General features: G+C 45.6%; 1 protein-coding gene and 1 pseudogene across 5 annotated transcripts in view; both read left to right on the top strand.

Moving 5' to 3' along the window:
* Nucleotides 1-15383, top strand: part of LOC124613920 (neurexin-1) — a 2081056-nt gene that overhangs the window by 1829841 nt on the left and 235832 nt on the right. The gene's annotated exons all lie outside the window — the stretch shown is intronic.
* LOC124614659 lies at nt 15066-15182 on the top strand (annotated as a pseudogene).

Below are 15383 nucleotides of genomic sequence, written 5' to 3'. Positions count from 1 at the left end.
GCACATTCTCTGTGATCTGATTCCTTTCCCCCATCTGCCCCTTTTCCTAGAACGTATCCTCGTCCTCTACACCTCCCACCGTCACAGTCCCACTCATCCCATTGTTGCTCCTCTCCTCCCCAACCCCCGCCCGCTGCCGTGCCTTCACCGTTGTGTCCACCCTACCCTCCACCTATACACCCTTCATCTCCTTTCCACCAACTGCCCCTCCCAGATGATGCCGTCTCTCCCTCCATTTATCACTCCAATGCCACTCTGATCCTCACCTCCCCTTTCCTCCCTCTTCCTGGGCTCTCCCGCCCCCCTTCCATCCAGATCTTTCCGCCGGCCGCGGTGGCTGGGTGAATCTACGCGCTTCGGTCTGGAACCACGAGGCTGCTGCGGTCGTAGGTTCGAATCCTGCCTCGGGCATGGATGTGTGGTATCTCCTTAGGTTAGTTAGTTTTAAGAAGTTTTAAGTCTAGGGGACTGATGAACTCAGATGTTAAGTCCCATAGTGCTTAGAGCCATTTGAACCGTCTGTTCTTTACTTACCTGTACTCTCTTTGACCCCCTTCTCTCCCCCGAGTCCTTTTGCTTTCTCCTCCACTGCCTTCCCCACTCCTTCTCGCGTCCGCTCTGCCCCCTTTTACTATGTCCTCTTCCTCCATCGGCTCCCCCCATTTTCTTTTCTTCCCCCTCTTTTTCCCCCCCTCATCGGTCCGGATCCTTCCCCCCGCTCCATTTGCCGTCTTGTCGCCTATAGTGCTGTTTTCAGTGAATGTTCAGTGTTGTGCGTCCCCTGTCAGTGTTGCGAACAGCCACTATACTAGTTGTGTTTCTTTTTTTTTTTTTTAATTGTGCCTGTCTTCTTACTGTGTGTCTTCATCCGCATCGTCAACGCCGTGTTTTTATATTTTAAATTCCGCAACTTTCCGCTATTTTCTGTTATTAACAAAGTCACCGTTTTATATTGTTTGTTATCTTACCATTGTGTTGTTTAACTCTTCTCTCGGATGTAGAGCAGCGTATTAAGCTGCTGTCAGCCCACCCCCAACTCCGAGGGGGGGGGGGGGCGGGGAGGCGAGAATCGAAAATCAATAAAGGAAAAAAAAAACAAAGTTGTTCCCAGCACCAAACGCTAATGAGAAGTATCTCGCGTGATGAGGGGCTCCATAGTCAGCAGATTGGCACAAACTGTTCCGTTACTGGGGGCGTCACTATTTAGTTACACAACATCAGCATCCTTGCCTCCGTATCAGTTATCGCCTGCCTCGGGCGGGTTTTACACCTGTCCTAGAGCAAGGAGGCGCGCTTCAATCGAAATCGATGGAGCGCTCTTTCATTTTAGAGACAGGTGTCCAGCACGCGCTGACGTACGGCGTGGTAGGAGGTCCAGAAAACCTCATCCGTTTGCGGGGATCATTTGAATTCTTCCGGAGAAATGAGATTTAAGTATTGCGCTGTTGCAAGAACTGCCAGTGTGATACGATTTTCGAAGAGTTACTTCTGCATCCTAGGTGTTTTAAACTGCTGAAATCATCAGCCTAATGATGAATTTTCGTGACAGCCTTTTTTGGTTTTTCTACAGATCTGATGTTTTCATGTTCATCATTACCGGATTGAGCTGAGTGCATAACATTTATGTTTTTACTTGAGAAACTCGTAGTTTGAATTTTCATGACAGTCTTTTGGTCATTCTACAGATCTGATGTTTTCATGTTCATTGGTACAGGATTGTGCTGAGTGTATAACCTTTATACTTTCATGTTCTTACTTGAGGAACTCGTAGTTTTCTTAAGAAAATGTATGGTTATTGTTTCCAGAATTTGTGTGCTCTTATGCAGCATGTCGTGGGCTCTTTTATGTAAACTTTAAAACGTTTTTCTTTGTTCATTCTACTTGCAGAAAATTAAATAAAAAACTGGATATTTTAGAGTCGAAATTAAGCCATAATGCAACTCGTTCTGATTTTACTCTTCCGAAACCACTAGACTAATGTTACGGAACCAGCAAAACGATCTAGATAATTAAACAAAATGTGCGATAAGCGATAACAGATTAAGCTGCTAAGTCTTGTGTTCTGATTACTAGATGTACTTGTCTATAACGCTAATCAGCTAAAACCTTTGGCAGGTTGTCCTTCTAACGTCTGCCAGGGTCCAGAAAAATTTCATTATCAGTATTTAATGTTTATATTATTGATCGACTTAAAAATTTTAAAATGTTGCAATAGTCTACTGATTAAGAGGTACGATCTTACATTACAGGTTAGGAATAAAAAAACGCCTGTTTCCCTTTTTTTGGGAATTTAACCTCTAACGGTTCAGAAATAGAGGCTCAAAATCTTTAAGAAAATATTTCGATATATTAAAAACTTTTTAAGCTAAACCTATGAAAACTGGTATTTCACTTCTCGGTTGGATATAAATAAATATTCGTTGGGGAATTAAAATTTCTATGGAAATATCACAACAAGAACGCAGAAGGCGTGATTAACAAAAACCATGGACTCCAGCTACCAGAATCGCATTTTGGTTTGAAGTACCTACGGAAAAGATCATGCTTCTATGGCCTTAATTAGAGTGAAAAGCTTAGAAGGTGTTGCAATTTGTGAAGAACATAAAAATTCGATTAAAGAAAAACAGAATAATCTGTACAGACCGTACACTCTATGCGAGCGAAGCAGCGGGCACTAGCTAGCTAGATTAATAAATGAAATACTGACAGTAGTAGATGAGTTTACTATTCTTGGCAGAAAAATTACACAAGAAGTAAAGAAGATTTAAAATTCAGACTGTTGAACACAGGGTTGTTGTAACCCCCAAATCCTCCAAAAATACACGAAAAATACACCTATTCAGAAAATCAGATAAAAATCCACTTGACGCCTTCCGGAGAAACAATCTCCACTCCTTCCAAATTAACCATGTAAGTGTAGACCAGATGGGGCTTCAATTTAAAGAAACACTATCGGCAACGATTGAGAGATTTATACCAAATAAAATAACAAACGACGGAGCTGATCCTTCTTGGTTCACAAAAGGGCCAGAACAATGTTGCAGAAAAGGTCGAAAATTAGCGCGAGCTTCAGTGCGAGATGCTTATAATGGTTTCCACAACGAAACTTTGTCTCGAAACCTGGCCGAAAATCCAAAGAGATTCTGGTCATAGGTGAAGTATGCTAGCGGTATGACATAATCAATGCCTTCTCTGCGCGATAGCAATGGAGATACTATCGAAGACAATGCTGTCAAAGCAGAGTACTAAATACAGCCTTCCAAAATTCCTTCACCAAAGGAGACGAAGTAAATATTCCAGAATTCGAATCAAGAACAGCTGCCAACATGTGTAACGTAGAAGTAGATATCCTCGGAGTAGTAAGGCAGCTTAAATCACTCAACAAAAGCAAGTCTTCCTCTCCAGTTAGGTTCGTTTCAGAGTACGCTGATGCAATAGCTCCATACTTAAGCCACGCGGGGTAGCCGTGCGGACTTGGCCGTCTTGCCACGGTTCGCGCGGCATCCCCCGCCAGAGGTTCGAGTCCTCCCTCGGGCATGGATGTGTGTGATGTCCTTAGGGAAAGTTACTTTAAGTTAGATTAAACAGTGCGTAATGCTAGGGACCGATGACCCTAGCATTTGGTCCCATAGTCCTTACCACAAATTTCCAAATAACAATCATATACAATTGTTCGCTCGACGAAAGATCCGTACCCAAAGATTGGAGAGTTTCACAGGTCACACCAATATTCAACAAAGGCAGTAGGAGTAATCCACGAAATTACAGGCCCATATCATTAACGTCTATATGCAGCAGGATTTTGCAACATATATTGTGTTCGACATTATCAGTTACCTCGAAGAAAACGGTCTATTGATACACGGTCAACACGGATTTAGAAAACATAGTTCTTGTGAAACCCAACTAGCTCTTTACTCGCACGAACTGTTGTGTGCTATTGACAAAAGATTTCAAATTCATTCGGTATTTCTGTATTTCCAGAAGGCTTTTGACACCGTAACGCACAAGCGCCTTGCAGTGAAATTCCGTGCTTATGGAATATCATCTCAGTTATGTGACTGGATTCGTGATTTCCTATCAGACAGATCCCAGTTCGTAGTAACTGACGGAAAGTCATCGAGTAAAACCGAAGAGATTTCTGGCGTTCCGCAAGGTAGAACTATAGAGCTTTCACTGTTCCTTATCTATATAAACGATTTGGGAGACAACCTGAGCAGCCGTCTTAGGTTGTTTGCAGATGACGCTCTCGTTTACCGACTAATAAAGTCATCAGAAGACCAAACAAATTGCAAAACGATTTAGGAAAGATATCTGAATGGTGCGAAAATTGGCAGTTGACCCTAAATAACGAAAAATGTGAAGTCATCCACATGAGTGCTAAAAGGAATTCGTTAAACTTCGGTTACACGATATATTAATCAAATTTAAAAGCCTCAAATTCAACTAAATACCTAGGAATTACAATTACGAACAACTTAAATTGGAAGGAACACACAGAAAATGTTGTGGGGAAGGTTACCCAAAGACTGCGTTCTATTGGCAGGAGACATAGAAAATGAAATAGATCTACTAAAGAGAATGCCTACAGTACGCTAGTCCGTCCTCCTTTAGAATACTGCTGCGCGGTGTGGGATCCTTAGCAGATAGGACTGACGGAGTACATCGAAAAAGTTCAAAGAAGGGCAACACGTTTCGTATTATCGCGAAACAGCGGAGAGAGTGTCACTGCCATGATACAGGAATTTGTGGTGAACATCATTAAAACAAAGGCGTCTTTCGTGGCGGCGGAATCTTCTCACGAAATTTCAGTCACGAACTTTCTCCTCCGAATGCGAAAATATTTTGTTGATGCCGACCTACATAGGAAGAAACGATCACCACAATAAAATAACGAAAATCAGATCTCGCACGGAAAGATATAGCTGTTCGTTCTTTCCGCGCGCTATACGAGATTGGAATAATAGAGAACTGTGAAGGTTGTTCGATGAACCCTTTGCCAGGCACTTGAAATATGATTTGCATAGTATCTACGTAGATGTAGATGTACATGTACATCTAATGATAAAAAAATCGCCTTCTCGGAAAAGCTAATATGTAATTGGGAGTTACTGAACCGGATCGGGTAGGCAGCAAGGAATCGACAGTCGGTTGCCGTTTAGTGCCATTTATTTTCAGTAACGGTTACATCATCGAATGATTGTCCAAAACCTAACACAGTGAGACAGTTACAGCTCTTGAAAACATTTTAGTTTTTGCCTCGCAGTCCCTACGTATCCCGGCCGAACGCAACACAAAGCCTACAAGAAATTACACTTCACTGGGTTGTAAGTGCTGTTTGCGGTCAGAACGCAGCGCGCGAGTCACGTACAGAGCGTCAGCTGCCAACGATGGCTCTCTCTCTATCCGCCTTGGAAGTCCAGAAGAGAAATATCTTATGTGCAGTGCGACAACTTGGTGAGTTTATATTACGTCATAACAACGAACTGCACAAGCACGTGGGAAGGTCACAGATCGTGTGTCCTATTGTTGTTGTTGTTGTTGTTGTTGTTGGGGTCTTCAGTCCAGAGTCTGGTTTGATGCAGCTCTCCAAGCTACTATCCTGTGCAAGCTTCTTCATCTCCCAGTACGTACTGCAGCCTACATCCATCTGAATCTGCTTAGTGTATTCATCTCTTGGTCTCCCTCTACGATTTTTACCTTCCACGCTGCCCTCCAATTCTAAATTTGTGATCCCTTGATGCCTCAGAATATGCCCTACCAACCGATCCCTTCTTCTTGTCAAGTTGTGCCACAAACTCCTCTACCCAATACCATTCAATATCTCCTCATTAGTTATGTGATCTACCCACCTAATCTTCAGCATTCTTCTGTAGCACCACATTTCGAAAGCTTATACTCTCTTCTTGTCCAAACTATTTATCGTCCATGTTTCATTTCCATACATGGCTACACTCCATACAAATACTTTCAGAAACGACTTCCTGACACTTAAATCTAACCTCGATGTTAACAAATTTCTCTTCTTCAGAAACAGTTTCTTTGCCATTGCCAGTCTACATTTTATATCCTCCAAATAGCAAAACTCCTTTACTACTTTAAGTGCCTCATTTCCTAATCTAATTCCCTCAGCATCACCCGAATTAATTCGACTACATTCCATTATCCTCGTTTTGCTTTCGTTGATGTTCATCTTATATCCACCTCTCAAGACACAGTCCATTCCGTTCTACTGCTCTTCCAAGTCCTTTGCTGTCTCTAACAGAATTACAATGTCATCCGCGAACCTCAAAGTTTTTATTTCTTCTCCATGAATTTTAATACCTACTCCGAATTTTTCTTTTGTTTTCTTTACTGCTTGCTCAATATACAGATTGAATAACATCGGGGAGAGGCTACAACCATGTCTCACTCCCTTCCCAACCACTGCTTCCCTTTCGTGCCCCTCGACTCTTATAACTGCCATCTGGTTTCTGTACAAATTGTAAATAGCCTTTCGCTCCCTGTATTTTACCCCTGCCACCTTTAGAATTTGAAAGAGAGTATTCCAGTCAACATTGCCGAAAGCTTCCACTAAGTCTACAAAAGCTAGAAACGTAGGTTTGCCTTTCCTCAATCTTTCTTCTAAGATAAGTCGTAAGGTCAGTATTGCCTCACGTGTTCCAACATTTCTACGGAATCCAAACTGATCTTCCTCGAGGTCGGCTTCTACCAGTTTTTCCATTCGTCTGTAAAGAATTCGCATTAGTATTTTGCAGCTGTGACTTATTAGACTGATAGTTCGGTAATTTTCACATTTGTCAACACCTACTTTCTTTGGGATTGGAATTATTATATTTTTCTTGAAGTCTGTGGATATTTCGCCTGTCTCATACATCTTGCTCACCAGATGGTAGAGTTTTGTCAGGACTGGCTCTCCCAAGGCCGTCAATAGTTCTAATGGAATGTTGTCTACTCCCGGGGCCTTGTTTCTACTCAGGTCTTTCAGTGCTCTGTCAAACTCTTCACGCAGTATCATATCTCCCATTTCATTTTCATCTACATCCTCTTCCATTTCCATAATGCTGTCCTCAAGTACATAGCCCTTGTATAGAGCCTCTATATACTCCTAGACCCTTTATATACTCCTTCTACCTTTCTGGTTTCCCTACTTTGCTTAGAACTGGGTTTCCATCTGAGCTCTTGATATTCATACAAGTGGCTCTCTTTTCTCCAAACGTCTCTTTACTTTTTCCTGTAGGCAGTATCTATCTTGCCCCTTGTGAGATAAGCCTCTACATCCTTACATTTGTCCTCTAGCCATCCCTGCTTAGCCATTTTGCACTTCCTGTCGATCTCATTTTTGAGACGTTTGTGTGCCTTTTTTCCTGTTTCACTTACTGCATTGTTATATTTTCTCCTTTCATGAATTAAATTCAATATTTCTTCTGTTACCCAAGGATTTCTACTAGCCCACGTCTTTTTACCTACTTGATCCTCCGCTGCCTTTACTACTTCATCCCTCAGAGCTACCCATTCTTCTTCTACTGTATTTCTTTCCCCCATTCCTGTCAATTGTTCCCTTATGGTCTCCCTGAAAATCTGTACAACCTCTGGTTTAGTCAGTTTATTCAGGTCCCATCTTCTTAAATTCCCACCTTCTTTGCAGTTTCTTCAGTTTTAATCTACAGTCCACATCTGCCCCTGGAAATGTCTTACAATTTAAAACCTGGTTCCTAAATCTCTGTCGTGGCATTATATAATCTATCTGATACCTTCTAGTATCTCCAGGATCTTCCATGTATACAACCTTCTTTTATGATTCTTGAACCAAGTGTTAGCTATGATTAAGTTATGGTCTGTGAAAATTCTACCAGACGGCTTCCTCTTTCATTTTTTACCCCCAATTCATATTCACCTAGTACGTTTCCTTCTCTCCCTTTTCCTACTCTCGAATTCCAGTCACCCATGACTGTTAAATTTTCGTCACCCTTCACTACCTGAATAATTTCTTTTATCTCATATACATTTCATCAATTTCTTCACCATCTGCAGAGCTAGTTGGCATATAAACTTGTACTATTGTAGTAGGCATGGGCTTCGTGTCTATCTTGGCCACTATAATACGTTCACTATGCTGTTTGTAGTAGCTTACCCGCACTCCTATTTTTTTATTCATTATTAAACCTACTCCTGCATTACCCCTATTTCATTTTGTATTTATAACCCTGTATTCACCTGACCAAAAGTCTTGTTCCTCCTGCCACCGAACTTCACTAATTGCCACTATATCTAGCTTTAACCTATCCATTTCCCTTATTAAATTTTCTAACCTACCTGCCCGATTAACGGATCTGACATTCCACGCTCCGATCCGTAGAACGCCAGTTTTCTTTCTCTTGATAACGACGTCCTCCTGAGTAGTCCCCGTCCGGAGATCCGAATGGGGGACTATTTTACCTCCGGAGTATTTTACCGAAGAGGACGCCATCATCATTTAAGCATACAATAAAGCTGCATGCTGTCGGGAAAAATTACGGCTGTAGTTTCCCCTTGCTTTCAGCCGTTCGCAGTACCAACACAGCAAGACCGTTTTGGTTAGAGTTACAAGGCCAGACCAGTCAATCATCCAGACTGTTGCCCCTGTAACTACTGAAAAGGCTGCTGTCCCTCTTCAGGATCAACACGTTTGTCTGGCCTCTCAACAGATACCCCTCCGTTGTGGTTGCACCTGCGGTACGGCCATCTGTATCGCTGAGGCACGCAAGCCTCCCCACCAGCGGCAAGGTCCATGGTTCGTGGTCGAGGGGTCCTATTGTTACATAACGCGAAAGACTTGTAATGTAAAGACCTCTCAGTTTTTTACTTTCTTTTTGGAAATAAAAGTGGGCGCTGGTTGAATGACGCTCAGCGAGTGTGGGTCACAAATGAAGACGCTCACGAGGGTGACCTTTCCAAGGAAAAACTGGAACATACCAATGATTCCCAGAAAAATCCAATTTGAAAACTGGCAAACCACGAACTGAATAAAGGCCCATAGAAAATTAATGAAGAATATTGGGTGTAGGTTAAAGCTTAAGGAATGATGCATTTGAAATAACATTGGACGTAGCTGGTAGAAAAAGATGAAGAAGAAAAAAGTCAAATTTTGTATTATATGATTTAATGGATGTCCAGGAACTTTCGGCTACACGGTTTATCTTAATGCCATAGCAGTCACGTCTCTGTTAATACACGACACGCTGCTTGCGTCTACAAAACATTGAAAGACATTTTCACGTGCGAACCAAGGCTGCTCTTTGTTTTGTGGGTTAACTTGTTTCGGGCATAACCTACTTACAAGCCACGTAATCTGCGTAAGAGACTACGTGTTACCAATTGTACTTCCGACATCACATTTTACCTTGACTGTCCAGCTATATATTATTTCGTACATTTGGCATGCGTATCGGATATACAGAGTGAACGAGACCTTCGCCGACAAACTTTGGTGGGTTGTTGAGGGACGCCTTGTGAGTACTCAGCCACCCTCGGTGCCCGGCGGCTCCCTGCAGAGTGAGCGCACTTGGCGGCTGCACGGCCGTCTCGGTCACCAGACGCGACGCCGAGCCACTCGTCCTTCCGGGGGCTCGCGGAGAGCCCGGTCTACGAGATTCCGGCCGACACGTGCACGGGCCTGGTCGCCGGGGTTATCAGCACTCCCAAACTCCTGTAGTTCTGGAGCGTGCAACACGGTCGATGGTGCTGCGCCGCTGTACACTCTGCTGCGACCGTGGTGGTCGGCATTTCGAATGACAGCTGCAACGGAACCGTTCTGCATTTGTTATGTGCTCTACAGTACACAGACGGAACACACCGAACACACTGTGGTAACAGTGTACGTGCTTCGTCTGAGGGTTGCGAGTCGTACGTTTTACTTATTTCGTGTTACGGGCTTCTCCACTGTTTCGAAGGTATTGACACAGAAACGTGGATGTTCGAGGTAGCAAACCGAATAAATCGTAATTAACAAGCCACCGGAGGCCCCGGTTCCCTTATATCAAAAGATACAGAAAGTATCCCTGAACAAACCCTCAAAGTTACTTGATGGACTTGTGGCTCACGTTGCATGACGGGGGATATGCACTGATCGATCAGAATGTTATGACCGACGATCTGCTGTACGTATCAACCCATCAGGGCGATAGCAGCGCCACCTGACGGGGAATGTCTACTAGTCAGACGTACGCACGGCGCGTGTAGTACCAGAGAGCGTGCTGTCCTCGTGTAGATTTTGGAAGGTGCGCAGTCTGTCTGAGTTTGACCGAGGGTAGAACGCGAAGGTCCGGAGGTGCGGCACGAGCACACTTGGGAAGCTGCCCGACCTGTGCTGTGGTGAGCGCCTCCAGCACGTGGCGGGACCACGTCCAGGCGTCGTTACACATGTCACGCGTCGCAGGCTGGGCACACTGGTGAAGCAGGACTGGCGGCGAGCTGTGGCGCGACTAACGTCACACTCCGACACTGGGCGCAGTACAAGTGTGTCTGAACACAGTGCACACAACACTCCTAACGATGTGCTTCCGCAGCCAACGACCCGTGCGTGTGCAAACACCGTGGCATCGGCAACTACGACTGAAATGGACAAGCGACTAACGGCACTGGACGTTGGCGCTGTGACGGAGCGTTACGTGGTCTGATGAATCCCGATGCCTTCTTCATCGTGCTACTGGGAGGGTGCGAATCCGTCGTTTTCCAGGAGAACAGCTCCTCGACTCGTGTAGACAAGACGGGCTTGCCGCGGCTCCATTATGCTCTGAGGAATATTGACGCGGGTCCAGTGGAGCTCGTGCAAAGCATCGCCGTACACCAGCTGCAGGTCACGTACACTCTTTCGTGACAATCACGTTTCCCAGCAGCAGCCGCATTTTCCAACAAGATAACGGGCCTTCATAGATTAACGTTAAGTTGTGGTTAAAAAGGGAACGCCGTAAGCGGTACTATTTTCTACAAGGTGCACATTGTTCCTGCCTCTTTCGTGAAATGTCTACTTTGAGGAGGCGTAGAAACTATTTTTCTGTGGTTATTTTTTCAAGTCACCAACGGTGTTTCGTTATTTTCCGGTTAGCTCTTTATTCGTGGTAATGGCAGATGTAGAACGGTGGCAATCGGCGTGTTCTGAAACGTATGAATAAGTCGAAAAGTGGAAATGAAAGCACCGCGTGCCACTCTTCACAGTCTTACATAGCTGCACTAGACACTAATAACTCGTCTTTCACTCTCTGTTTTCTGCGTTTCTTCGTGTATAAGTGTACAGACACGAAGTATTTATTAAATGAAATAGTTTTTCCTGCAGGGCTGTGTTTGTTGAACAAAATAAAAACATATTTCGCTGCTGCACAAATCCGATATTGTCATTTTGAAACGTGCTCACTGCATTCGTAGGCTGTGTTGAAACATTTATATTTCTTTGGACACACTTGTCAGTGACGAGTGATCTGCTAGTCTTATTTCTTAAAAAAAATTTAAAAAACTGTCCATCGGTAATTATTTTTTCAATATTCTCAATTCTTCATATCTGTCGAATGACCATAAAAGCAAGTAACACCTGTAGACGTACACTGACGTCACTAAAGTCAGGGGGTGGCGGTATGCGCACATACAGATGGCGGAAGTAGCGCCGCGTACACGGGCTGCAAGAGGTCGCTGCACTGGCCGGGCTGTCGTCTGCACTCAGGTGATTCGTGTGAAAACGTTTCCGACGTGATTATGGCTTGACGACGGAAATTAATATTTTTAACGAGGAATGGAAATTGGGGCTAGACACATGGGACATTCCATTTCGACAATCGCTAGGGAGTTCAGTATTCTCAGATCCACAGTGTCAACGGTGTGCCAAGAGTACCAAACTTCAAACGTTACCTCTCACCGAGTTGACAGCCTTCACTTAACGACCCAGAGGAGCGGCGTTTGCATAGAGTTTTCAGTGTTAACAGACAAGCAGCACTGCGTGAAATAACCGCAGAAATAAATGTGGGATGCACGACGAACGTATCTGTTAGGACGATGCAACGAAATTTGCCGTTAACTGCAGACGACCGACGCGAGTACCTTTGCGCCTCTCTTGGGCTTCTGACCGTATCGGATGCACCGTATTCGACTGGAAAACCGTGGCCTACTCAGCTGAGTCTCGACTTCAGTTGGTGCGAACTGACGGTGGCATCCGAGCGTGGCGCAGGCCTAACGAAGCCGTGAACCCAAGTTGTCAACAACACTATCCACAAGCTGGTAGTGACTCCAGAATGCCTTGGGCTGTGGGCTGTGTTCACGTGGAAGGGACTCGGTCCTGTGGTCCAACTGAAACGATTATTGACTCGGAATGCTAAAAATTTGTATCTGATTACAACAGGGAGTCTTGTATGATATACCGTTTTCTTAGTTTCGTAATTACCCACGGGGAATGTTTAAAAATTGGGCTTCGATCCTGAGATGTCAATTGTTTTTTCAACACATCGAAGTTGGGGGACAGCGTCTGAAATTGGTAATCTTCAGTGACCAAACAGCAATGGAAAGACTGAAAAAAATGGTTCAAACGGCTCTGAGCACTATGGGACTTAACATCTCAGGTCATCAGTCCCCTAGAATTTAGAACTACTTAAACCTAACTAACCTAAGGGCATCACACACATCCGTGCCCGCGACGGATTCGAACCTGCGAGCGCAACAGTCGCGCGGTTGCAGACTGAAGCGCCTAGAACGCTCGGCAACTCCGGCCAGCAAAAGACTGAAAAAACTGTGATTTCTCTTTGTGTCTAAGTCTACAGCTATGAAGAAATAGTTTTTCTCGCATAGTCGAAATTGCCCATTCGTGGAGTACTGAGAAAATTTCGTCGAGTGCAATACAGATTAGCAGAAAAAATTATTTGATTTTATTTAATAGTTCTAGCGACGAGTTTTCCACTCGAAGGGAAGGACTGATAGCAACGAAATAGAGAATAGATAGGAGTCTGCTGCTAAGGTGGCACAGCTAGAGTAGCGTACGTGTGACGTCAGGCAGCAGCAGCCGACCGATACAGACCAGCAACAGGGAAGTAACCGCTTTTGTGACATTTACCAGTTCCTAACAAAGAGCGAGTTTCAATATTTCATCTGTGTGCTTTAGTAGTTTAGTTTGTCGAGTTTCTGCGTGTAAATTTAATATCTAATACCCACAGTTCCTGCGATTTCGTCAGGGTCTACAGTAGAGTTGCGCAGCACGTGCCGATAGTCTGTCTGTCTGCATAGTTTAGTTTTCGACGATCTGTACAGAGACTGCGATTGCTGTGTGCGGATGCGGGCCGAGTTGGTGACACTTCGCTCTCAGCTTCGGGCTGTGATGGCTTCGGTCACGGTGCTTGAGGCTGCAGTGGATGGACACCACTGCTGTGGGCCGGCCGTGGGGATCTAACGGACGTCCAGCACCTCCGAGTCCTCTTATCGGTCCTCACCGGTGGCCAACCCAGATACTGCTCACACTGAGGCTGACCCCCCACCTCTGGTCGAGTGGGAGATCGCCCCGGGACGAAGCAGGCGGCGAAAAACTTCCCTGCCGGCCGCACGTAAGGCCTCCCCGGCTTGTCTGACGAACAGGTTCCAGGTGCTGTCTGTGGCTGACACTGTCGCTGAGCTAGATGTTGTCGCCTGTCCTGTTTCAGAGGAAACCACTCAGCCTGCAAGATCCGGGCAATCACAGAGGGTGGGATTATTCGTAGTTGGGATCTCCAGCGTTAGGCACGTTATGCGGCCTTTTAGGGACTTTGCTGACAAGAAGGGAAAGAAAACCAATGTGCACTCCGTGTGCACACCGGGAGGAGTCGTTCCAGATGTGCAAAGGGTCCTCCCGGATGCCATGGAGAGTACAGGCTGCAGCCAACTGCAGGCGGTTGCTCACGTCGGTACCAATGATGTATGTCACTTTGGATCAGAAGAGATTCTCTCTGGTTTTGAGCGGCTAACTGAAGTGGTAAAGGCTGCCAGTCTCGCTAGCGGGATGAAAGCACAGCTGACCATTTGCAGCATAGTCGACAGGACCAATTGCGGACCTCTGGTAAAGAGCCGAGTGGAGGGCCTGAATCAGAGGCTCAGACGGTTCTGTGAGCGTGAAGGCTGCAGATTCCTCGACTTCCGCCAATGGGTGGTTGGGTTTCAGGTTCCGCTGAATTGGTCAGGCGTCCACTATACGCAGGAGGTGGCTGCACGGGTAGCAGGGGCTGTGTGGCGTGGACTGGGCGGTTTTTTAGGTTAGAGGGTCTCGGGAAAACGCAAGAGGGGCTTCAGTCACAAGGATTTCTCATACACAAACAGCAGTTGACCGGCGTTGCCTGGTGAAACGTTGTTGTGATGCCTCGTGTGAGGAGGAGAAATTCATACCATCACGTTTCCGACTGTGATAAAGGTCGGATTGCAGCCTATCGCGTTTGGGGTTTATCGTATGGTGACATTGCTGCTCGCGTTGGTCGAGATCCAATGACTGTTAGCAGAATATTGAATCGGTGGGTTCATGAGGGTAATACGGAACGCCGTGCTGGATCTCAACGGCCTCGTAACACTAACAGTCGAGATGACAGGCATCTTATCCGCATGGCTGTAACGGATCGTGCAGCCACGTCTCGATCCCTGAGTCAACAGATTGGGACGTTTGCAAGACAACAACCATCTACACTAACAGTTCGACGACGTTTGCAGCAGCCTGGACTATCAGCTCGGAGACCATGGCTGGGTTACCCTTGACGCTGCATCACAGACAGGAGCGCCTGTGATGGTGTACTCAACGATGAACAACGAATGGCAAAACGTCATTTTTTCGGATGAATCCAGGTTCTGTTTACAGCATCATGTTAGTCGCATCCGTGTTTGAGACATCACGGTGAACGCACATTGGAAGCGTGTATTCGTCATCGTCATACTGGCGTTATCACCCGCCGTGATGGTATGGGGTGCTATTGGTTACACGTCTCGGTCGCCTCTTGTTCGCATTGACGACACTTTGAACAGTGGACGTTACATTTCAGATGTGTTACGACCCGTGGCTCTACCCTTCATTCGATCCCTGCGAAACCCTACATCTCGGCAACGGCCTTGCCGCAGTGGATACAGCGGTTCCCGTGAGATCACCGAAGTTAAGCGCTGTTGGGCATGGCCGGCAGTTGGATGGGTGACCATCCAGCCGCCATGCGCTGTTGCTATTTTTCGGGGTGCACTCAGTCTCGTGATGCCCATTGAGCTACTTGACCGAATAGTAGCGGCTTGGGTCAAGCATACCATCATAACGACCGGGAAAGCGGTGTGCTGACCCCACGCCCCTCCTATCCGCATCCTGCTCGGAGGTCGGATGGTCCCGGTAGGCCACTCGTGGCCTGAAGACGGAGTGAAACCCTACATTTCAG

This window comes from Schistocerca americana, chromosome 4 (genome assembly GCF_021461395.2).
Source record: "Schistocerca americana isolate TAMUIC-IGC-003095 chromosome 4, iqSchAmer2.1, whole genome shotgun sequence".
Classification (NCBI taxonomy): Eukaryota; Metazoa; Arthropoda; class Insecta; order Orthoptera; family Acrididae; genus Schistocerca; species Schistocerca americana.
This window is presented reverse-complemented; position numbering and strand designations above follow the sequence as displayed.